Here is a 26216-nt window from a genome sequence, read left to right as displayed (position 1 = left end):
TGGGTGGGTGTGCGTGTGTGTGTGTGTGCACATGCGTTCATGCGTGTGTTCGTGTGCGTGCATGCGCATGTGCCTGTGTAGGTGGGTGTGGGTGTGTGTGAGTGCGCATGTGCTCGTATGGGTGGACGTGCGTTCATGCGTGTGTTCGTGTGTGTGCATGCGCATGTGCGCATGTATGTGGGTGTGTACATATGCGTGTGCGCATGCGTGTGCTTGTGTGTGTGTGTGAAAGTGCGCGTGTGTTTGTGTGGGTGTGTGTGTGCTCGTGTGTGTGAGTGCGTATGTGTCCGTGTGGGTGAGTGTGCATGTACGCATGCGTGCATGTGTGTGGGTGTGTGTGTGTGTGCATGTGTGCAAGTGCGCATATGTTTGTGTGGGTGGGTGTGCGTATGTTCGTACACGTGTGTGTGTGTGTGAGCGTGCGTGTCTGGATGTGTGCGTGCGTTCATGCGTGTGTTCGTGTGCGTGCATGCGCATGGGCGTGCGTGTGTGTGGGTGTATGCATGTGCGTGTGCGAGTGCACGTGTGCCAATGTGGGTGGGTGTACGTGTGCTTGTGTGTGTATGAGTGCACATACGCCTGTGTGGGTGCGCGTGCGTGCATGTGTGTCGATGCGTGTGTGCCCATGTGGGTGGGTGTGCGTGTGCGAGTGCATGTGTGTGCACGTGTGCGCGCGTGCGTATGTGTTCGTGTGTGTGCATGTGCATGTACGTGTGCGTGTGTGCATGCGTATTTGTGCGTGTACGTGTGCTTGTACGCGCATGTGCGAGTGCGCGTGTGCCCTTGTAGGTGGGTGTGCGTGTGTGTGAGTGCGCATGTGCCCGTATGGGTGGACGTGCGTGTTTGCGTGCATGTGTATGTGGATGTGTGCATGCGCTCATGCGTGTGTTCGTGTGTGGGTGTGTGCGTGTGCGTGTGCGAGTGCGTGTGTACCCGTGTGGGTGGGTGTGCGTGTGTGAGTGCGCATGTGGTCGTGAGGATGGGTGTGAGTGTGAGTGTGCACATGTGTGTGTGTTTGTGTATGCGTGTGCATGTGTGCGTGTGTGCATATGTGTGTGCACACTGCCTTCACATGGATGTCAAAGAAGCAACCCATTGTTACTCTCTCTTCGTGTGAAGCATAATATGTGGTTGCTACCTCATGTAACTTGGTTGAGAAATCTATTAAAGGAGTTATGATATTGCCAAAAGAAGAGCCAACCAGAAATTTTCATAGATAACGAATCAACAATTGCTTTGGCCAAAAACTAGTTTTCCTCAACCAGAATAAAGCACATTGATACACATTATTATTATATTAGAGAGTGCATCAGAAGAAAGGAAGTATAGTTAGAGTGCATGAAGACTCGTGATCCGGTAGCCAACATTTTCACTAAGCCTCTTAAAAAAGAAGAATTCACAAAATTGAGAGACCTGCTTGGAGTAACAAAATCAAGTTTAAGAGAGGATGTTGAAATATAAACTTGATTTTGGGTTTAACGATATTTAGGCATAGCCCAAATAAAAGCCAAATTTCTATAAAGTATTAATTACTACAATATTCTAGATAAATCAATTGTAGGAGATATTTAGAGAAGATTGAAGATACATTTAGAAAATATAAGAAATGAGTGTAATTGTAAAGAATATTCTAGAGAGTCATTTGTAACCGTTAAATAAAGAATGTGTTGCCAAAATCCTAGCCATTCATTTAGGAGTGACAACTAGGATAAATAAGAGGGATGTCCTACGACTTGTATTAAGTCAAAAAAATAGAAGTGTCTAATAACACAAGTAGCCTCTTATCTCAATTCTCTCTTCCAAATTTCCTCCAACCTCCAAAAATCCTTTCCAACAGTGTATCATTGTATGAGTTAGTAGTAGTAGAAAGAGGAGGGCGATATTTGTTGGCTTCATCCCGTCTTTTAGGCTTATAGAACGTAGTTTGGGAGGGGGTGTCCACTAAAGTTGATGCCAAATCTTTGTTTTTGGAGGCATAAAAAAATGATGAAATTGTTAAGCAACTCTTAGAAAACAATACAATTTGACATTTTATAGTTGAGGAATTGATCTGAAGATTGATAAGCTTATTTGCTTGGACTAAAAAAGTTTGTTTAATTTTTTTAAAAATGAAAATGGCTACAATTAGGTTTTTCTCCCAGCGTTACTAAAGTTTGATTGAAATGCCTTCAGATTTAAATTTCTAAATGGTTTGTTGAATTAGTGTTTAATTATCTCATAGGTTAACTTTCGCTCTTACTATTGATGCGTGACTACAATTGGTATGTCTGAAAGTGAAACCTAAACCTTTCCTTCACTAGAAGAAATATGGGCTTTAGTGTCAGGTGAAAAAAATGAAAATCTGGCTTTAATGTCATTTCTGAAAAGACGGATCATTAATGTCGGTTTTAAATCGACATTAATGATATTTCCATTTTTAATTTTTAAATTTTTTTTTATTATGTGAAAACTGACATTAAAGACCCTTCCCCTTTTTAATTTCTTTTTTAATTTTTTTAAGTTGTAAAAATTAAATTTCCCTCTCTCTCTTACTTTACCCATTCCTATCAAAATTTTCTCTCTCGATTTTGAATTTCCTTCTCCCTTCTCTTCTCATTCTATGACCTAAAACTCATCGTCGTCTTTGTGCCCATAATTCATCCCAATCGCCGTCGTGGCTAAAACTCTTCCTTCAAGTCTTTCCCAGTCGCCATTGTGCTTTGGCTATCGAGAAACGCCTCTGTTGTGCTCAATCATCTTCGACCATTCGCAGTCGCCCAGAACTCTTCCTTCAAGTCTTTCCCAGTCACAGTCGTCGTCGTGCTTCCGCCGCAAGAGTCCCTCGTGTCCAATCATCTTCAAATCCACCACCATAGCCACCACCGTGCCCAACCATTGCAACCATCGCGTGCCCAGCCGTCATCTTCGGCTAGCACAGGGCAGACCAAGACAGAGGGCAACTCAACCCTTGAATACCAATCTGGTATTACTTCATCAGACATTGGACGAAAGGGAGTGGACTACAGAGGCCCTTTCGAGCCTTCTTCTGGAGGTTCAAAGAATTTTCATACGCTTTTTTTTTTAGGCATCAAAATAGATCATTGAATCAATCTTTAGTAGGTTCTAATTTCTGTTGTCTGCTTTTTGTTATTAACATATTGGTATGTGGATTTAGTTTGGTAAGAAAATGTAATGGTAAATAGAGAGTTGATTTGGAAGATATGAAGAGGAAGTGGGCAGTGGGTTAATGGAGATTGGGGTTTAAAGGTAAAGAAGGAAAGTACCAAAGAGAGTGAAGAAATGAAATAGTGAATGATAAATATAAAAGGTAACTACAAATAAGAGAAAGGGAGAGATTTAGTTTAGCATTGTTTGGAAATTGGAACGTAATATTCACTTCTCTATTTTCCTCAATTTAATTTAGGATTAACTTTTGAGACATTTTTCACTGACTTCGTGTTATTAACATATTGGTATCTGGATTAGTTTGGTAAGAAAATGTAATGGTAAATAGAGAGTGTTGATTTGGAACTTATGGAGATGTAGTGAGAAGTGTGTTAATGGAGATTGAGGTTAATAGGGTGAAGACTAGATTTATATTAAGTGTGTTATAGGGACGGTAAGTTCATCTTTTGTTTTTAAACATATAATAATTATTTGTGTTTTATTTCTATTTCTCTAATCTTAAAATGTTCTTATTAATTCTTATACTTTAGTTTATGTAGTAGTAATCTTTGTTTATTTCAAGTTTGGAAATTTATTTGACAAAGGTTTAATGTTGGAGACTACACTTGTAACATCTCGAACTCTAGGGTACCTTATTATATATATGTGTGTATATATATCTTTTTTTTAGAAAAGAAGTTAAGGGAGAAAGAGATTTGGAAGGTTAAGATAATAATAATATACATTTAATAATATTGTTATAATTTTTTTTTAAATCATTAAGTTAAATAAAGAAAAAGGAAATAAAAAAAAAAGAAAAGAAAATCAAAGATTTTCTTTCTCTCTCCTCTCTCTCTCTCTCTCGCACGTCCCTTCCCCGTTTTTCTTTTTCTTTCTTTTTCTCTTCCTCTTCCTCACATCTTCCAGCCGCCCCACCCCTCGTTTTCTTTTCATCTCCGATTCACGAAGCCGCCGACCGAAGGTTCTTCCACCGTTCAGATCCACGACAGCCACCGCCTCCCTCTGATTATGCTTTTGGGGTTGAGATGTTTATTAAAAATGGGTTGAAACATTCAAAGATGTCGAACGTCATGACTTGTCCTTGTTTAAAATGCGTAAATGCAAAGACTTTAGATGTGAATACAATTAGAGATCAATTATTTTTTTAACGACATCGAGTGGGGAAGAAATTCTTGTACAAACAATCACGTTCTTATGCAACAGTTGCTACTTGTGGCAATTCATGGTATTTTATGAAACATGTAAGACTTGTAATTGTTCGACTATGCTTCTTCTTTAATGCTATATGTAAGAAGACAGTTGGTTCATCACAATTAAAAGGAATGCAAGAAGATGTTGTTGTCACTCTATGCCTATTAGAGAAGTATGTTCCACCATCATTTTTTACCATAATGGTACACCTTGTTGTGCATCTCATAAGAGAAATTGAGTTATGTGGACCTGTTCATCTAAGGTGGATGTATCCTTTTGAACGATACATGAAAGTTTTGAAAAATTATGTGTGAAACAGAAATCGACCAGAAGGATGTATGGTAGAAAATTATATTGTTGAAGAGGCTATAGAGTTCTGTTCAAAATTTATGGTGGGTGCTAGCACTATTGGACTAAACTCATCTGTAATAAAAGCATATTCAAACGTGGATAGATCATTATCAGCTTCTTCTTTTATCAGACCGATTAAGGAGCAGTTAGATCAAGCTCATCTTTACGTTATTCAAAATGTAAACGAAGTTCTACCATACATTGAGTACGTTCTAAATCCCATCTATTCTCATTTTACATAAGTTGGTTATGTAATTACCTAATAATTTTGTTATTTCTGACAGAAAAAATATGGAGAGTTTGTGTAAGCTTAACTCTGGTAAATATAGAAGTAAAAAATGGATTCAAGAAGAGCATAATCGAACATTCAGTCGGTGGTTGTCCACACGGGTAATTACTAGAACCATACACTTCCATGTTTATTTTAGATCTAAACTAATCAGATCCAATATATTTTGTAGGTTGCCCTCGCTCTCGAAGTTCCTAAAAATTCCATCACGCCTTCCTTAAGATGGATAGCTCATGGACCTTCTCCACATGTGGCTACATATTCTGATTACATGATCAATGGTTATTACTACCACACAAAAAGACGTCGATGATATTAGGAGAGTTCAAAATAGTGGAGTTAGTATAACAACCACTACAATGCAAGTGTCTAGTTCTAAAGATAAAAACCCAGTCATATCAGATATGACATTTTATGGCTAATACAAGAGATATGGGAGATTGATTACCATCAATTATTCTTTGTTTTATTTAAGTGTGATTGGGTTGATAATAGAAGTGGAGTCAAAGTGGACGAGCTTGAGTTTACCATTGTGGATCTCAAACGTATTGGACATAAATCAGACCCATTTGTTTTAGCCTCCCAAGCAAAACACATATTCTATGTGAAAGATTCTGCAAATCCTAAATGGTCAGTGGTTTTAACATCTCCACGTAGAACTATTGAAGAAGATTTCTTTGAAGATGAAATAGGAGATATGCTACTAGAGTGTGGTTATGGAGTTGTTCAAAAGATGCCCAATGTTGATACACCTCACGAGATTGATGATACAACTTCATCATATATTAGACATGATTGTGAGGGTAGATGGGTTGATAAGTAATAATTGTATAAATGTTTTATTAAGGTATGCCATTTACTTTCCTTTATAATAGATTTATGTTCAGAGATTGTAATTACTAAGCTTATTTTATGTCCTTACTTTGCTCACTAACGTGCTTACTAATACATATATGTTTTTTTTTGCAGATTCATAGATGGAGGAGTCACATACTTAAGTGAGGATGAAAGAAAAATGATTCCCAAAGCAAGAAACAAATCATTCGCGCCATGTGGCCCAACGACTATGCCAGAGTTAGCATGTAAGAAACTGGGCAACGGTTGCCCGTTCAATTTAATGAACATGGGCAACTTGTAAGAGCTATATCTAAGAAAATTCAAAGTTACATTGGTGTGTGTGTTCGACAGCAGATTCCTATCACATACAAATCTTGGAAACAAGTTTCAAATGAGTTATATCGGTATGAATTCTATAATTACATTTTTCTTACAATGTAGTTTGATTTCCCTAAGTCTAAATATTTTTTTCTTTTTTCTTGTGTAGATGTCGTTTGAGTTACATCCCAATGTTAGACATTCTATCCTAATGTCTGCATCAAGAAAGTATCGAACTTTCAAAACTACGTTAACTCTTCTGTATATACTTCCGTTTAAGGATCAACCATCATGTTTGTAGTTTCCTCCTAAGATCTATTCTCATATTAATCAAGAAGATTGGAAATCCTTTGTGGACGCTAGACTGACTGAAGAATGTGAGGTAAATAAATTTAATTACATGTTAACTTTAATGTTGGTTTGGTATGTAACTACAAACTAATTTTTTGTATAGGATTATAGTCGTATTCAAAGGGAAAGAAGATCAAAATGCATATACAATCATCACATTGCTAGTAAGGGATATGAAAATCCTGCCGAAGAATTAGTAAGTATTTCTAATTGAATGAAATAATTTATCTTAATATGTTTATGCTAATTAAATATATATCTTTGGTTGCATAATATAACGTGTGATCTTTCCTATCGTTCAACTCTTTGGAAAGAAGCAAGAAAAGGAAAAAACAATGATTATTTTGATGATGCTACTCGAGATTGTGTCTCTCGAATCGTAAGTTTGCTTGCGATTTACTTATATACAATATTTAATCTTTTGTTAACTTAGTTAATGATGAATACTTGTATTGTTCTATAGGATGCATTAGCTGAAACACATAGAGATGAGGACATATTGACTGAGTCATTGGGCTCTAAGGAGCATGGTGGACGTGTACGTGGCATGGGTGGTTTTGTCTCTCAATCACTATATTTCAAGACAGTGAAAGGGAAAGAGAAAATTGCAAGTTCTCAAGTTGTAGAAGATGACTCAAAAAGCAAAAGTTACAAAAAGGGTCATAATCACTTGAGATCGTCCATCAGAAGTGTTAACATAGATCTCTATGCCGATGAGGATTTGGGCAACACACCTATGAACGAAGAAGTGAAGGTAATTAACTTTGTTGTCACTTTTAAAATTTTAATGTTTATAGGATAAATTGTTCTTAATGATGCTTTTAATACTTGTAAAGTAAACACCGTGCAAATTGGCTATAGGAACAATTAATAATATTGTTGCAATAGCAACGTACTTGATGATAGCAATGGTGGTCCCAATGTTAAAATCTTGGTGGACTTGCTCACAGGAGGAGATTGTAGTTTACCTATTCCAGTGAAGGGCAAGATAGAGACTTTAAATCAAGCATTAGGTAATATTGTTGAATGACCTCGTTGACTTGTTTATGTGCTATTGAAGCTTTGATATTTATTTGTGATTGTATTTTAGGTTTTGATATTATTTTGTTTGTGCTTGGAGCATTCAACCCCAAAGGATGTTCTGTATTCTTCAAATTACATAAATGTTAATGGAACCATTAAGCTCTTATATGGACATGTCGTGAACAATATGAAGGATGTAGATATGGTTCGCATCCTAATGAACGAGCTAATATTCGGTAAAAACAAATTCATTTATTTAGCTCGTTAGGACTTGCTCCATTATTGCGGCATGGTAGAAATAGGCTATATGTGCATCCTAGCATACATTACGTAAGTAAACATCTTTTACTCATCTTTATGTCCAATACTATAGCTATAGTTATTTTGTTCCTTTTTAACTAAGGTTGCTTTTACTTAGATATCTTTGGGATGAATGTGATTGTGGAAGCAAGTTTTTTGTTATGACCAAGCAAAAATAACATCACATATCAAGGATCGTGATCTCCGATCCAGAAATTTTGCCAACCAGTTAGAAGCGGCTACCTTGGAACAAATAGTTCTAATTCCGTATAATACTGGGTAAATAAATAAGATTAACACATTATTATGTTTTTCATTGAGGTTAAATGTATACTCACATTGAAGATGTTTATTGTAGTTTTCATTGGATGTTGCATGTCATCGATCTTCGAGAGAACTGTGTTTATGTTTTGGACTCTCTTCGAAGTAAAGTTAACGAAGACATCCATGGAGTCATAAATGTGACTTATGATTTACTTCTTATTTGACTTCATTGTCTTCTAATTCTAATGTTTCCAAATGTATAGAGGATTAAAAACATGGCAAGCTAAGCATGATTTACAACATTATCGGTCAAATCCGAAATGGAAACCTATAAAGGTAATTTGCATTGACACATAATTATTTTCAATGAAACATAAGAATAATTTGTATGTAATTTATATACATGCAGTGTCCTCGTCAATTGGATTCGGTTGGGTGTGGGTATTATGTCCAAAAGTATATACATGAAATCGTGCATATTTCTAGTACTCCCATCACTAGCCTTGTAAGTTTCTACTTTCACTTTTTATATGTTACAAATTACATAAATTATCTAAACTTATTCTTTTCATACCTTTCTTTTTACGTAGTTTAATACAAAAAAGTGCATATACGCAAGAGGAGATTGACGAGATTCGAACAAAATATGCAAGCTTTGTTAGCCGATTTGTGTAAGCTTTTACACTTTTTTTGTAGTATATAAGTTACTAGTACTAATACTAATTGTTTTAATATATAAGCTACGAGATTCTAGTACTACTTGTTGTACATACTTTAATTTTGAGGTTTTCTGCTTGTAGTAGTTTATGAATAAGTGTTGTATTGTAGTGTTTTAGGTGTTGACTTTAGAGTGTATTTGTTGTAGTACTATGTGGAAAGTGTGTATTAGTGGAGGAATTTGTTGTACACATACTTTAATACTTTACATATTATTTACTTGATTGATATGTGTATTTTTGTAGTATTATGAAAGTGTGGAAAAGTGTATTTTTGTAGTTTTCCATGGAAGTGTGGAAGTGTATGTGCTGGTTTTGTGGCCTCTTACCATGTTGAATTCTATAGCTAGAAATAGTATTAGTTTGCCATTGGATGTGTGGAAGTGTATGCTGGTTTTGTAGGGGTTGATCTTCCTTGTAGGTGAAATGGAAATATTGGTTTGCCATGGAAGTGTGGAAATGTATGTGTTGGTTTTGTAGGTTTCTTACATGTTGAATTCTATAGCTAGAAATATATTAGTTTGTCATTGGATGTGTGGAAGTGTATGCTGGTTTTGTAGGTGTTGATCTTCTTCCTTGTAGGTGAAATGGAAATATTGGTTTGCTATGGAAGTGTGGAAAAATGTATATATGTTGGGTTTTTAGGTGTTGAATTCTGTAGCTAGAAATATTATTAGTTTGCATCGAAGTGTGGAAGTGTATGTGCTGGTTTTGTAGGTTTGAATTCTATATAGCTAGAAATAGTATTAGTTTGCCATTGGATGTGTGGAAGTGTATGCTTGTTTTGTAGGTGTTGATCTTCTGCCTTGCAGGTGAAATATGGAAGTAATATATAAGGTTTGCCATGGAGTGGTAGACAGCTAGCAATCATGCAACAATTATTTTTTATACTTTTTTAATATTCGATGACGAACATTTCATGTCGTAATTCGTAACAAATAATGTCGATTTCGACACCATGAAAAATAATTAAAATAAATAAATTAAAAAAACAAACAAGGCTTTGATGTCGGTTTAAAAACGACATTAAAGGAAAACCAACAGTAAAGGTCAACAATTACGCCATAAAAAATGTTGATTTAAAACCGACATCAGTGGCCATCAATGATGCATTTGATGTCATTTTTAAACTGACATCAAAGCAAAAATGACATTAAAGGCCTTTAATAACGCTAGCATAGATGTCAATTCCGAACTGACACCAAAGGCCATTAATGTCGGTTCTAAACTGACAATAAAGAGCAAATTTCTTCTAGTGCTTGCTCCATATTATAAGTAGATTTTCATTTAGCTAACTGCTAAAGTGAACTTATGGACTTCCACTTAGGGTTCAGTCGTTATATTCTCGATAGTCGAGCCCCATATTATTCTTGATAGCCGAGCCCAATATTGTTTGCAATGGAATGAGTCCTCACATTATAACCCTTGAGGAGACGAACATGAGAGCTTTTCCCTTCTCGTAACACGAAGAAGTGAAAGATTAGCTCTATTACTTGTCACCAGGGAGCATTATTTCATGGGAGTAGATGTAGAGACAATATTTGGAAAAGTTCTTTTCAACCTTTTATGCTACTAGTGTGAGGAAGAAAATCTATGGCATCACACAAGGAAAGGATGAATCACTTTACGATTATTGGGGGAGATACTTGGCTCAGTGCCAAGTTTTTCATCATTAGGTACAGAACCATATGTTGATTCAATATTTATATGGGTGATTGTTGCAATGAGATAAAATGATTATTGATGTGGAGGCATGAGGTGCTCTTAAGGATAATACGACAACTAAAGTAAATAAATTGATTTCACTTTGAAATGTAAATTTATTAGGTCCCTTCCTAGTATGTAAAGGGTATTAAGGTTATTACATATTGACTGTAATTTGAAATGTTCATATTTACTTTGAAAATTAGTATAATGTATGGTGATATATTATAATATAAAATTTATCTTTTAATTGAACTTTATTATATAAATTTAATTTTGTATATGATTTAAAATTAATTTATGAAATAATAAATATTTGAATGAGTTCAAATATTAATTTAATATGAATTAAATTTGTAATAAAACTATAGATTAAAATTTAATACGTATATGATACAAATTCAAACAATAGGTTATGAGAGAAATTCATATATGAGTATGATTCAAATCTATATTAAATCAAATATAAAATATTTAATTTAGAAATTAAATAATTGAAGAATTAATTAATAATTTAGTTTAATTCTATTTAATTAAATTCAAACTATTGGTTATGTGAGAGATATTCATTTAAATGTGATTTAAATGAAATATTAATTAAATGTGATTTAAATAATTATTATATATTAACTAATTATTTTAGTGTTAATCAAATTTAAGTGGAATTTTCAAATATACTAATTAAATTGAAACTAATTAGCATAATAATTAAATTCTCTATAGCACATTTGAGTCTTTTTGTAAATAGTTTCAATTTTTTGCTATATTTTGTAAATAGTTTTAACTTTTTTGCTATTTGTGATCATTAATTTAAATTAAGATAATAACTTCCATATGTGGGTGTTATTTAGAGAATGTGGGATGCTCCCGTATTCCTATATCCAAGTGGCGGTGATTTCCAATTAAATATTAATTAGATTAATTTAAGAGTAATTTACATAAATGTAGAAAAATCCAAAATATTTATGGTTCGTATAACAAAATAAGAAAAGTCCATGATGCGAGATTATTTTTTCACAAATTCCATAGACGTCCTTGCGATTTATATCTTCTTTGTGATTTATTAATAACGGGTCATCTCGATGCAATTAAGGTCGAGATCGAATAACTAAAGGCAAAAAAATTTCATTTCGGAGCATCTCAATGTAATGTATGCCCAAGATTAAATAAATAAAGACAGAATTCTTTCATCCCGAGCCATTTCAGTGCAATTAAGGCCTGAGATCGAATAACTAAAGGCAGAAGTCTTTCATAATGTAGCATCTTAGGACAATGTATGCTCGAGACTGAATAAAATAAATGTAAATTTGTTTCATCCCAGGCCATCTCTCGGTGCAATTAAGGTTCAAGATCGAATAACTAAAGATAGAAGTCGATCGCTCCGGTTATTGAGGTGTTGTTTCTCTTCAACAATCAGGACTTAGTGTTAGTAAATGGTGAATGAAAATTATACTCAATCTAGGCGATATATCACTAAGCATGTTAACTGCATGTGAATTGCTCACTAGACCTTCATATCGTGTGGCAACTAAGTCCTCTTGAGTACAAGTTTTCTTACTACTTGTCCAAGTGCAAGTGAAATGGTAGGTTTACTTGGGTGATCCCGGGTCGAACATAAGGAATTGATTCAAGATATTAATTTTAGGTATTACTTATTATCTAGGCAGTATAAAAGAATTAAAGAATAACGAATGGTATAAAAGAAATACAAGAACAAACTACCACTAGATATCTACGCTTAGAGATTCTATAAGAGGGAATATGGATGACAAAATAGAAATGGGAACTAACTTGTATGCAAGAAAGAGCAAAGGAATGTCTTTGCGTTATAATGCGATTAAGTAACACGACAACTTTAATAGGATATATCTCGCTCCATCAAAACTAATAATGAGATCTATACCAATTCAAAGCTGCTCCATCAAAACTAATAATGGACACAGTCATTTTCTCTGACTCACTCAGTTTGTGTATCTGAAAGTATCTCTCAGCCCTAAACAACCAAGAATCAGGATCATTTCCCACAAAAACTGGCATTTCAATTTTTTTAAATTTGCTTCGGTCGCCCGCAGAATCTTCACCCTCCAACTTGGTATGTTTTTCCTCATATTTTCCTCCCATCATCGTCCAATCACTGACATCAACCATGCTGTCAACTCACTTGATGATCCTTCTAGTACTTCTTCCATCGTTGTCTTCCCTTTGATCATTCCTTCAATATATTTCAACAGTGTTTCTGGTTGCTGTTGTTGCTTCTCAGCCTGTACTCCTAACCTCTCAATACTCTTCGCCAAACTAAAACCATAGAGGATAATTGATAGACCACTAGTACATGTTCTATCACTAACTAACAGACGGTAAAACTTTGTTATATTTGTGAATATCTCCAGCAATTTTATCATTTAAGACAATTTTTCGTATAATATCGACATGAACATCGTAAGAAAACTTAAATTAAGTAAGTTAAATTAAAAAAAAAAATTGTATGAATGTTTCGAGAACCATTAATTATAAATTCAACATTTTTGAATGAAAAATTGGATTGGTTTGTGGTGACGGCTAACATGCATGTCTAACAATTATTTTCAATTTCTAATACTTTCATCCATTGCCAAAGTTGGAAACTAATGTTCACAATTTTTTTTTATCTTATTAAATGAAATTTCACATTTCTTGAAAATTATGGATTATAATTATTTGAAAAACAAAATATATTTTTTTTTGCTTTATCATTACTGACAATTTTATCTCAGTTTTTGCAGTAAAATTTGATTTTTTTAGTCTAAGTTTTAAAAACAAAATATTTGTTTTAGTTATAAAGAAATTGTTATGGGTTTTAAATGAGCTTTATCACAAATAATTCAAATATATTTTAAATGGGTTTTTCTTCACTAAATCCTTTATAGTTTTTTCCTCATCTCCCCTTCTCTCTCACTCACGTTTCCCTCAATCAAATATGAATACTACGGCTGGAGTTTTATGAAAAAAGCCAAATCCCCTTATTGGATTTGAACCGATGACTTACGCCTTACCATGACGTTACTCTACCACTGAGTTAAAAAGGCCTATTTGATTCAATTTCTGAGTAAGCCACTAGCCACGATGAGTCTAGTGTATATAATTCTTATAAATTATAAATAATAAGATATGTACATAAATATATCTTATCCACATAGTCGCTCATTGAGGAACTGGATTTATCTAATGAGTATAGGTAAAATGATTTTTTATATTGGATTTATCAATGTAATGAATTGTTTCATCATAAGACCGATCCCTAATTAAATTGATGAGCCTCATCCTAACGAAATGAACTTGATTCATACATGTACACACACGAATTGAACATAGATACATTCATCGAATCGTTGATAAAGCAATTCTACTTGGCGAGGAAAAAATTTTCAATAACTTGTTGATCCCTATCCCCAGATTTTAAAGATTTTTTTTTTTGAATATTTATTATTTTTGTTTATTTTAGACATTTCTTCTAATCACTATTTTCATTTGATATTCTATAATAAGTAATATAACTATATATTCCAATTTGCAAATTTATGTATATTATTTAAATTAAATAAAAAAAAAGAAATTAATTAAATAAATAAATAATGCAATTGAATTTTAAATAAAAGAATTTCTTCCCCTACTTCTTCTCTAACGGCTCTTTCTCTCTACTTTCTCGTCCTCTCCCCTTCTCTTATCTTCTTCGTCTTCCTCAAAATCGCGATTCACGGCCATCTTCTTCTCCTAGCCCTAACAGCGCTGGATTTCTCAACTGTCGATCGAGTGACAATCATGCCTGCCTGCTTGACAAAGCCTTTTCGGTCTACCAATAAAGGAAAAGCGATTGCTGGTGACACGAAAGCTGTGCTCGACGCTCTTTTTCCTATTCCACTGCGCGTCGTGGTCTTTCCCTTGCTCTTTGGATGACTACTGTGGACGAAGAGCACAACTACTTCCAGTCTCTGGTCGATAAGTACCCAAGGAAGGTAAATTCCAGCGGAGAAAGTCGAGAGCTCCTTAGTTGATCACAAATCCTTCCAAATTCTTTGTTCGTAGACTAATTTGAAATCCTTCCAAATTCTTTGTTCGTAGACTAATTTGAAATCCTTCCAAATTCTTTGTTCGTAGACTAATTTGAAATCCTTCCAATATGGATCCATGCTGTCTTTTATATCCATAAGATACCAATTAGATTGTGTTAATTATTGTTTATAAAAGAAAATATTTGTGTGCAGAGTTGCAGTGGGTAAATCTTAATGGCTGCCAGAAAATTGGTTCGGGATATATTACTCTCAACACAAAGTATTTTTTATCAGTTTACTTCCTATCGGGTATTTGCTCTTCCTATGCTTTATCCTTATCCCATCTTTCTCCGCTCTAGTCTTCATAGGATGGATTTCTGTGGTGTAAATTTATTCATCTACTTTGTTTGATTTATGGTTGCATTTAGGGAGAAGGTAAATTACATAAGCCAAAGTAGTTATGGAAAACATCTCCAATTTACAGCAAGTTAAAGAAAAAAAAAGAAGAGAAAAACAGCAGTTCAAAAAAACTGGGCATCTTGCTTCTTTCTTATTGATGTATGTAATTTACAAAAGGTTTGGTGGAACACCTACAACAATCTTTTTGAACTTTTTGGTAGGTTATGAATTACGAACTTGTATTGAATATTTGTTAGGTCGTTTTAATAATTCAAGTGATGCTTAGAAAATGCAACCGAGCTTAAACAATTCTGCACATTTTTCTAAAATTTTTAGTTTAACCTTTTTAATAAAATTCGATGGAAATTCTTGTTTTCTTTTTGTAGGAATAAAGGAAAATGAAATATAACCAAACTTGGGATCTTTGCAAGCAAGCTTCCATGAAGAAACTAGGTTACAAGAGGAGGTCTTCTGTTCTTTTTTTTCTTTTTTTTTCCATCCGTAGAATCTTGCTTAAAATGCTTTGAGGACAATGCATATTTTTAAGTGGGGGGTTTGTAGCCTTGCACATTCCATGTCCTTTGGGAAATTTTCATTTTGCAAATTTTGCTAAAAATGTCAAAATTTAGAAACTTTTGCAATGCTCTATGCTTAGAATAAGTACCATGTCTACTTCGCTTTTTAGCATAAAAAAGCATGTATGCCTAACGCATGAGAACGGAGCTCGGATTTGTGATTGTATTTGTTCTTTGAATATGTTACATATGTTGAAAATGCATATATTGATAGCTTAGAAATGAGTAGAACACTTGGTTCATTTTCTGAATATTGTGAATTATGTACATAATAATATGTGCGGTTCTCTTTTTTATCTCAATTTTAATCCCTTTTTTGCCATATTCTAATGCCTTTTTTATATTAATTTTAAATCCCTCTTTTGGCCATACACATTTGTATAAGATTGTTTGAAAGCAAAATATGATTGTTAGGTCAGGTAGAAAGCAAAGTCGGCAAGTTCTTAGAGTTCTTCACCCAACATAACAGCCGATAGAAACAAAACAATACGACCAAGCTGCTAAGGGTTGCAAAACCCGACCCCCGCCTAGTGGGTCACTAGAGTTCCCCAGCATGGCAGCCGGTAGAGAGGGAGCGAGAAAAAAAAGAGGGAGCCAAGCCAGCCGCTTAGGTCAAGTAAAATGCGTGCCGAGATCCCCCGGTTTCAGAGTTTTCGTGGGGATCCTCTCCGCTTTTATTGCCTAAGCAAAACCCGATCCCGCCTAGTAGGTCCTTAGATTTCTTCACCAAGCATGGCAGCCGGTAGAGAGGGAGAGAGAAAAAAAAGAGGGAGCCAAGCCAGCCAGCCGCTTAGATCAAGTAAAATGCGCGCCGAGATCCCCCGGTTTCAGAGTTTTCGTGGGGATCCTCTCCGCTTTTCTTGCCTAAGCAAAACCCGACCCCCGCCTAGTAGGTACTTAGAGTTCTTCACCCAGCATGGCAGCCTGTGAGAGGGAGCGAGAAAAAAAAAAGGGAGCCAAGCCAGCCGCTTAGGTCAAGTAAAACGCGCGCCGAGATCCCCCGGTTTCAGAGTTTTCGTGGGGATCCTCTCCGCTTTTCTTGCCTAAGCAAAACCCGATCCCGCCTAGTAGGTGCTTAGAGTTCTTCACCCAGCATGGCAGCCGGTAGAGAGGGAGAGAGAAAAAAAAGAGGGAGCCAAGCCAGCCGCTTAGGTCAAGTAAAATGCGCGCCGAGATCCCCCGGTTTCAGAGTTTTCGTGGGATTGATCATTCAATTTCAGCAAACCCACTTGTTATAGTCAAAAGCATATTTAAGTTGACAATGGTTAGAAGATATAATATTACATTTACCTCATCACATCTCTTTGTTCTTCCAACAACCATTAAGAAAAATCCCTGTAAACCGAACCCCATGTATTCCCTTTTCTCCTCACTCGCCAGAATTTTGCCCACTCTCCAAACAAAATCATTTCAGCCTTATTTTTGTTCACTGCCCATTTCCAAAAATTTCATTTCCCTCTGAAAATCTTTGTCGATGGCCAAACTTGTGGCTGGGAACCGAATGTTCTCGATCATGTCCAGTGCTGAACCTCCCGATGGACTGCAAGGATCAAGGGTTAAGGTTGGTTTTTCTATTTTTGTTGGTTAGAGTTCGTGTTCTGTTTTTTTTTTTACTTTGAGTTAAATCCTTTGTATTTGAAGAAATTAAAGTTATGGGATGTGATGCATGTTGGCAGGGAGCTGATTCCTTAAAAGTTGGTTAGTGTTCTTTTTCTGTTTTTTTTTTTTTTTTACCTTGAGCTAGTTACATTGTTTTTGAAGAAATGAAAGTTATGGGATGTGATGCATGTTGGTTGGTAGGGAGCTGAATCCTTTCTTAGGAACGTTTTGGGGAGCATGGAGGCTGTTTATTTGAGTTGGAAGCCTGCTGCAAAATCTGTTTTGGAGTTTGTTCGATCTGTCCATGATGATACAAATTTGTTATGATCATATTGCATTTTGAAGTTTTGGGTATTTTTCTTCCATTTCTTTTCTTCTTCCAATTTCCGCTTATCTTTTTATTCTTTCTTCTGTATATTATTTTCTAATGGTCACTTGTTGTGCAATGTCTTTCTTTTAAGTCATTGGCTACTTTATAAAGAGAAGAACAAAGTGAAGTATGTTATCTTTCTACTCTTTCTACCCCATTTCCGTAAAGAAGCAAGAAAACAACTAACAGGCAGATCAATCTGCTTAAACATTCAATTGGCCATTTAGTCTTTTGGGTTTTAACATTCTGCCATTCTTGTCGTTGCTCTTAAATCTCCTCACAATCTCTTTGTTAAATCCCTGTAAACCGAACCCCATGTCTTCCCTTTTCTCCCCATCGGCCATAATTTTTCCCACTCCCCAAACAAAATCGTTTCAACCTTATTTTTCTTCACCACCCATTTCCAAAATTATCATTTCCCTCCGAAATCCTTTGTCGATGCCGAAACCTGCTGATAGGAATCCATTGTTCTCGATCTTGTCGAGTGCCGAACCTTCCAATCCACTGCAAGGATCAAGGATCAAGGGTTAAGGTTTATTTTTTAGTTATTGTTCTGTTTTTTTTCTGTTTTGATTTCATTGCATTGTTTTTGAATAATTTAAAGTTATGGGTTGTGATGATCCTTTCTTAGAAACGATTTCCCAGTCCTGGAGGCTGCTTATGTGAGTCAGAATCACACTGTAAAATCCATTTTGGAGCTTGTTCGATCTATTGATGGTGATACTAATTGGTTATGATCCTATTGCACTTGCAACTTTTAGGGTATTTTTCTTCCATTTCTTTTCTACTTCCAATTTCAATTTCAATTTCTGCAAATTTTTTAGTTTTTCATATGTATATTGTTTTCCAATGGTCATTTGTTGTGTGGTGTCTTTCTTGTAAGTCATTGGTTACTTTGTAAAGAGAAACACATTATGCACTATGTCATCGTTCAACATTTCTGCATAAAAAGCAAGAAAACAGCTAGCAGGCAGATCAAACTTCCTTAAACATTCAATTGGCCATTTCGCCATTTTGGATTTAACATTCTGCATTTGTGTCGTTACCCTTAAATCTCCTCACATCTCTTTGTTCTTCCAACAATCGTTAAGAAAAATTCCTGTAAACCGAACCCCATGTATTCCCTTTTCTCCTCACTCGCCAGAATTTTCCCACTCTCCAAACAAAATCATTTCAGCCTTATTTTTGTTCACTACCCATTTCCAAAAATTTCATTTCCCTCTGAAAATCTTTGTCGATGGCCAAACCTGTGGCTGGGAACCGAATGTTCTCGATCATGTCCAGTGCTGAACCTCTCGATGGACTGCAAGGATCAAGGGTTAAGGTTGGTTTTTCTATTTTTGTTGGTTAGAGTTCGTGTTCTGTTTTTTTTTTTTTACTTTGAGTTAAATCCTTTGTATTTGAAGAAATTAAAGTTATGGGATGTGATGCATGTTGGCAGGGAGCTGATTCCTTAGAAGTTGGTTAGTGTTCTTGTTCTGTTTTTTTTTTTTTACCTTGAGTTAGTTACATTGTTTATGAAGAAATGAAAGTTATGGGATGTGATGCATGTTGGTTGGTAGGGAGCTGAATCCTTTCTTAGGAACGTTTTGGGGAGCATGGAGGCTGTTTATTTGAGTCGGAAGCCCGCTGCAAAATCTGTTTTGGAGTTTGTTCGATTTGTCCATGATGATACAAATTTGTTATGATCATACTGCATTTTGAAGTTTTGGGGTATTTTTCTTCCATTTCTTTTCTTCTTCCAATTTCCGCTTATCTTTTTATTCTTTCTTCTGTTTATTATTTTCTAATGGTCACTTGTTGTGCAATATCTTTCTTTTAAGTCATTGGCTACTTGTTGTGAAATGGTGTCACTTCTTAGGAACGTTTTGGGGAGCATGGAGGCTGTTTATTTGAGTCGGAAGCCCACTGCAAAATCTGTTTTGGAGTTTGTTCGATCTGTCCATGATGATACAAATTTGTTATGATCATATTGCATTTTGAAGTTTTGGGTATTTTTCTTCCATTTCTTTTCTACTTCCAATTTCTGCTTATTTTTTATTCTTTCGTATGTATATTATTTTTTAATGGTCACTTGTTGTGCAGTGCCTTTCTTTTAAGTCATTGGCTACTTTGTACAGAGAAGAACAAAGTGAACTATGTTATCGTTCTACTCTTTCTACCCCATTTCTGTAAAGAAGCAAGAAAACACCTAACAGGCATATCAATTTGCTTAAACATTCAATTGGCCATTTAGTCTTTTGGGATTTAACATTGTGCCATTCTTGTCGTTGCCCTTAAATCTCCTCACAAACTCTTTGTTCTTCCAACAATCATTGAGAAAGATCCCTAGAATCGGAGCCCCATGTCTTTCCTTTTCTCCACGCCGGCCAGAATTTTGCCCACTCTCGAAACAAAATCTTTCCAACCTTATTTTTCTTTACAACCCATTTCCAAAAAATTCATTTCGCTTTTTGGAAAATCATCGTCTATGCCGAAACCTGCATCTTGGAACTGATTGTTCTCGATCAAGTCCAGTGCTGAACCCCCGAATGGACTGCAAGGATCACGGGTGAAGGTTTATTTCTTTCTTATCGTTGGTTAGAGTTTTTGTTTTGTATTGTACTGCCTTGACTTAATTCCATTATTTTTGAAGAATTTAAAGTTATGGGTTTTGATGATCCTTTCTTAGGAACGTTTTGGCAAGACTGTACACTGCCTATCTGAGTCGGAATCCCACTGCAATATCCATTTTGGAGCTTATTCGATCAGTTCATGTTGATACAAATTTTTTATGATCATAATGCATTTGGAAATTTTGGGGTATTGTTCTTCGTTCCATTTTTTTTCTACTTCCAATTTCATTTTTAATTTCTGCATATTTTTTATTCTTTCTTATGTATATTGTTTTCTAATGCTCATATGTGGTGCAATGTCTTTCTTTTAAGTCATTGGTTATTTGGTGAATAGAAAAACAAAGGGAACTATGTCATCGTTCTACTGTTTCTACGACATTTCCATAAAGAAGCAAGCCAGATCAAACATTCTGCCATTCTTTTGGTTGCCCTTAAATCTCCTCACAACCTCTTTGTTCTTCCAACAATCATTAAGAAAAATCCCTGTAAACCGAACCCCATGTCTTCCCTTTTCTCCCCACCGGCCGGAATTTTTCCCACTCTCCACACAAAATCCTCTCAACCTTATTTTTCTTGACTACCCATTTCCAAAATTTTCATTTCCTTGGAAATTCTTTGTCGATACCGAAACCTGCAGCTGGGAATCGATTGTTGTCGATCATGTCCCCGGTGCTGAACCTCCCAATGGACTGCAAGGATCAACGGTTAAGGTTTATTCTTTTGTTATCGTTGGTTTGACTTCTTGTTCTGCTTTTTTCTGCTTTGATTTAATTGCATTGGTTTTGAAGAATTTAACGTTATGGGTTGTGATGCATGTTGATAGCAAGCTGAATCCTTTATTAGGAATGTTTTGGTGAGCATGGAGTCAGTTTATCCGAGTCGGAATCCCACTGCAAAATCTGTTTTGGGGCTTGTTCGATCTGTTCATCATGATACAATTTGTTGAGATCATATCGCTTTTAGAACTTTTGGGGTATTTTTCTTCCTCCCATTTCTTCTACTTCCAACTTCATTTTTATTTTATGGATTGATCATTCAATTTCAGCAAACCCACTGGTTATGGTCAAAAGCATATTTAAGTTGAAGATATAATATTACATTTACCTCGTAAGTTTTTGGATGAATTGGTGATTTAACATGGTCTAGAGTGGATAGTTTAGGAGGCTGTTAGGCCACCATTGTTGCAGGGTCCCCTTCTAAAGCGATCTGAAACAGTAAACTAACGCATTGCAACTCTTTCTGTCTTTCCTTTTGTTTTGAATTGATGGTTACTGCTTAATTGCGCTGCCTTTAGGTCTTCCATTTAAATCGTTCTGACTGTTTTAGTGATATTTGAAGACTTAATTAAATCACCTAGAAGTACTTATTAAGATTAGGACGTCGGGATTTGTGATTTCAAGGAGATTAGAAATGTGAGAAATGCCCATGTTCGTGATCTAACTGTCGGCATATTTGTGTTTATGAATATGGCCGTCGATGTGATAGTATTCTCAGACTGTTTTGTAGTGCGCATATGCAGAATTGTGGTCACATTTGATCAGCCTTCTATTTTCTGCGTTTCTGTTCTTAGACAGCATTTTTTATGGCAATGAGCCTTCATTGTAGCAAATCTGATTTTCTCTATTACAATGTTTGCAGTTGAGGAAATGGAATGAGCTATGGGTAGTTTTGGACCCAACAACAGGGAAAATGGAGTAACCATACGTCCCATTTACACTGTTTTTGGTCCTTCCTTGCTTGGTTCAATGTAGTAATATGTTGGTGGAAACAGCTCATTTCTAATGCTGCTGCCGATGGTGATGGGGTCAATGGACCTCTGCCAAGAGTGTTCATATCACAAATTGTTGTGGATTAGTTGAGTAAATAAACTCAGGTGCGTTTCACCGAATTCTCGATATGCAGAAATCTGAATATATTTTTTCCTTCTGAAATTTGGCTACAAGCTGTATCTTGGTGCTGCAGTAAGTGTATTGTTAGCGATGTAGTAGGCATAAGGTGGGAATAGGATGCATTTTGTGTTTTATCCATTTAAGTTTTTGGTTTATGCAACAAAACCTTAGCTTGAATTACAACTTCATATCATTTTTCCTACTGCATTCAGTACATAATCAGAAGATACACTGAATGTTCTTGCATTGGGAAGAAGCATGCTGCTTTGGCTGGTTCTCTGGGTTCCTTCACATGGGAAAAGCCTTTGCATTCAGAGTTTGAGCAATTAGCAAGGCTTTTAATCTCCCATGACTCTGAAACTTATGTTATTTAGGTCACCATATTATCGTGGAGAATGAACCAAATTTCATTTCTGAATTGTGATTTCACCAAGAATTTGAAAACAAAAATGCATATTGTTTTCTTTCTGATTCTTTTTTATTGCGTATTATTTTTTATTGGTCATTTACCTCCCACAGATGACATGAATAGCGCCAAACAACTACAAAGAGAACTGCCACACTCCTATAATTGCTGCTAACCTACCTAACTAAGAATATACGACAATCTCGAAAATGTGCCAATGAGAGACATCATCAGATCCAGAGATCAAGTTTGCCAAGAACTACTCATAGTAGAATTTGCAAATATGTGGTGCAAACTGAGCCAAGAATAGACAACTCCAACCTTTTTGGAATAGACGTGGTTATCAACCTTTTGACTCTCTTCTTCTTTTCTTTCCTGACTTGGATTCACTGCCCTGATCATTGGATGAATTTAGTGACTTTCCCTTTGGGTTCTCCATTGTTTTCCCAGAAGTTGATGAATGCTTCACATCTCCACTTTCTTTTTCTTTTGCTTTTGAAGATGTGAACTTAACCTTGGTGGAGAGATTGGTATTATTAGACTTATCGCCTGTTTTGGTAGACTTGCCTTTTGAAACAGGAGTTTTTGGGGTTTCTTGTTTGGACTTCCCCGTCTTCGATACATCTTGCTTGTTGGACTTTGCAACAGCGGCAGGTGTGGATGTCTCATCGTCCTTAGATTTGCTAGTCTTGTTGGATTCGGCATCATCATTCTTCGACTTGCCAGCGATTTTTGGACCTGTGCTACCAAGTTTACTTCCAATTTCAAGAGTGCCTTGATCCTTTGATTTACTTCCAATTTTTGGAGGCTGGTTTCAGCACAGGTGTGGTTTCCTTTTTATCATCATCACCTGACAATCTTTTCACGTTTTTTCCAGAAATAGATTTAGCTGATCCCTTCTTTCTCTTGACCTCTGATTGTTTTAAAGAACTCCCCCCACTCTTGCTGGTTCCATCACCCTTCCTAACAGACTGCTTCAATGTCTTAGTTTCAAAATCACTTGTAGTGTCATTAGTTTACATTTACATTTACGTTGAAGATATAATATTACATTTACGTCATTAGTTTTTGGATGAATTGGTGATTTAACATGCTCTAGAGTGGATAGTTTAGGAGGTCTGTTAGACCACCATTGTTATTTTACTTATAATAGAAGAAAGGAAAGTAAGGCACGTTAGTAATCAACACAGTTACTTATTCAAAAGGATGACAGTTATCTAAAACAGGAAGTTAAATGGATGAGAGGGAGATGGGAAAGGGCAGGCAGTTTTTAGTAAAAGGAAGGGCCTGCCAGAATTGTTCTGGTTTTAATTGTAGTATTTTGAATTGTGTTTATTTCTGTTTTGGATTAGGAGGGTTTCTTTGCTTGTTGTTTGTAATTTCTCTGTAATTTTCTTTCTATTGCAACTTTAAGTCTCAAATATCAATATAATAGAAACAGTACATAAGTGTTCTATCAAGGTTGTATGTTCAGAAGTGAGTAGATAGTTGAGGAAGTCCTATGTTCAAAAGTGAGTAGTTTAGGAGGGTCCTATGTTCAAAAGTTTGCTGGTGTGTATCTTTGTTGGCTCAACATGTTTTGAATACATTTTAGGTTAGATTGAGTTTGTTGCACTTGGTTGTCATTTTTGGTCTTGAAATGCTTTTTTCAACCTTTTTGGTAGATTATGAGTTACGAACCTACATTTAGGATTTGCTAGGTCGTTTTGAAAACTCAAGTAATACCTAGACACGTTTTGAGCACGTTTTAGGTTGGTTTGAACTAAGTTTGTTACACTTACACACTTGGTAGCCATTTTGGGTCTTGTAGTGCTTTTTTCACACTATTGGAACTTTTTTCGTAGGTTATGAGTTACGAACCTACACGTAAGCTGTTTTAGGTCGTTTTGAAAGTTCAAGTGATACTTAGACACATTTTGTTCAAGTGATACTGTTTTAGGTCGTTTTCAAGTGAACTTTTTTCTTCTTGTATTGACTGTTTTACTATTTCTTCATGGTTTGTATTCATGGTATTTATTTTCGTAATGAATCTTTCATGTTCTGGTAAACATTGCAGAAACACATAATTTCAGCAATCTGTCAAAGAGTTGAAGGAGAAAACAGAAGTACTTAAAGGTCACATGAAGACCTAAAAGTTAGGTAATTTTTTGAAAACTTTTTTCTTCGTCTTGCTTAGTTTTAGTGGTATTTGTTAACAGGCTGAGACATACTCTTGTATGCCAAGGCTGGGTGGCCAATTCAATGGATGGCCTGAGACGGTGAAATGACGAGTGTAGAACAAAGTAGACAATCGAGCAGATTTACAAGTAGGAGGATGGTGTTTGGTCTTACTCTAAAGCTACTGCTAGAAAGGTGATTCTCCCTTTATTTACACATGTTATCTATATTTAATTACTGTTTTTATGTGATGGTGAATAAATATTTAAGTCGTTTCAAGTTTTTACATCATGCTTGAGTTAATACATTTCCCAACTCGCACTAATTTTAAAGTTGAGACTAAGTTTGTTGCACTTACACACTTGGTTGCCATTTTGGATTTTGGAGTGCTTTTTCTACATTTTTTGAACTTTTTGGTAGGTTATGAGTTATGAAGTAACACTAAAGCATTATTAGGTCGTTTTTAAGGTTCGAGTGATACTTAAACATTTTTTGAACACCTTTTAGGTTGTTACAAACTAAGTTAGTTTTACATACAGCCATGGTTGCCATTTTGAGTCTTGAAAGATTTTTTTTCACACTTTTTGAAATTTTTGGTAAGTTATGAGTTATAAACTTACACTTAAGCGTTGTTAGGGTGTTTGAAAACTTATACGTGTTTCCAATACTTGTTAGGTTTGTATAGAACTAAGTTCGTTGCACTTACACACTTGACATTTTGGGTTTTGGAGTGTCTTTTTAAAAAATTTTGAACTTTTTGCTAGGTTATGACTTATGAACTTGTATTGAATATTTGTTAGGTCGTTTTGAAAGTTCAAGTGAAACTTAGACACGTTTTGAACTCGTTTTAGGTTGGTTTGAAACTAAGTTTTACACACATTTGGTTGACATGTTGGGTCTTGAAGTACTTTTTTCATACTTTTTGAAATTTTGGTAGGTTGTGAGTTACAAACTTACACTTAAGCATTGCTTGGTCGTTTTGAAAATTCAAGTGATACTTACACACGTTTTGAATACATTTTAGGTTAGATTGAGTTTGTTGCACTTGGTTGTCATTTTTGGTCTTGAAATGCTTTTTTCAACCTTTTTGGTAGATTATGAGTTACGAACTTACACTTAGGATTTGCTAGGTCGTTTTGAAAACTCAAGTAATACCTAGACACGTTTTGAGCACGTTTTAGGTTGGTTTGAAACTAAGTTTGTTGCACTTACACACTTGGTTGCCATTTAGGGTCTTGTAGTGCTTTTTTCACACTATTTGAACTTTTTTCGTAAGTTATGAGTTATGAATCTACAAGTAAGCTGTTTTAGGTCGTTTTGAAAGTTCAAGTGAAACTTAGACACGTTTTGAACTCGTTTTAGGTTGGTTTGAAACTAAGTTTAAAACACATTTGATTGACATGTTGGGTCTTGAAGTACTTTTTTCACACATTTTGAAATTTTGGTAGGTTGTGAGTTACAAACTTACACTTAAGCATTGCTTGGTCGTTTTGAAAATTCAAGTGATACTTACACACGTTTTGAATTCATTTTAGGTTAGATTGAGTTTGTTGCACTTACACACATGGTTGTCATTTTTGGTCTTGAAATGCTTTTTTCAACATTTTTGGTAGATTATGAGTTACGAACTTACACTTAGGATTTGCTAGGTCGTTTTGAAAACTCAAGT

General features: G+C 35.4%; 2 long non-coding RNA genes across 3 annotated transcripts in view; one reads left to right on the top strand and one right to left on the bottom strand.

The window, feature by feature from the left end:
• Positions 1 to 6785: 6785 nt before the first annotated feature.
• On the top strand, positions 6786 to 8569 carry LOC116404394. Of its 2 annotated transcripts, XR_004217238.1 has the most exons (4): positions 6786 to 6881; positions 6966 to 7256; positions 7453 to 7515; positions 7944 to 8569. It is a non-coding gene; the product is annotated as an uncharacterized LOC116404394 (long non-coding RNA). The 2 variants fall into 2 exon arrangements; XR_004217237.1 differs by lacking the exon at positions 6786 to 6881 and having other exon boundaries at positions 6886 to 7256.
• Positions 8570 to 22761: 14192 nt separating this feature from the next.
• LOC116404539 overlaps positions 22762 to 26216 on the bottom strand; it is a 28372-nt gene continuing 24917 nt past the window's right edge. Inside the window, exon 2 of the long non-coding RNA XR_004217385.1 lies at positions 22762 to 22814. This is a non-coding gene — a long non-coding RNA (uncharacterized LOC116404539). The remainder of the gene's footprint in view (positions 22815 to 26216) is intronic.

Source organism: Cucumis sativus, chromosome 6, assembly GCF_000004075.3.
Source record: "Cucumis sativus cultivar 9930 chromosome 6, Cucumber_9930_V3, whole genome shotgun sequence".
In the NCBI taxonomy this organism is placed as follows: Eukaryota; Viridiplantae; Streptophyta; class Magnoliopsida; order Cucurbitales; family Cucurbitaceae; genus Cucumis; species Cucumis sativus.
Note: the sequence above shows the minus strand (reverse complement) of the source record. Positions and strands in the feature narration are given on the sequence as shown.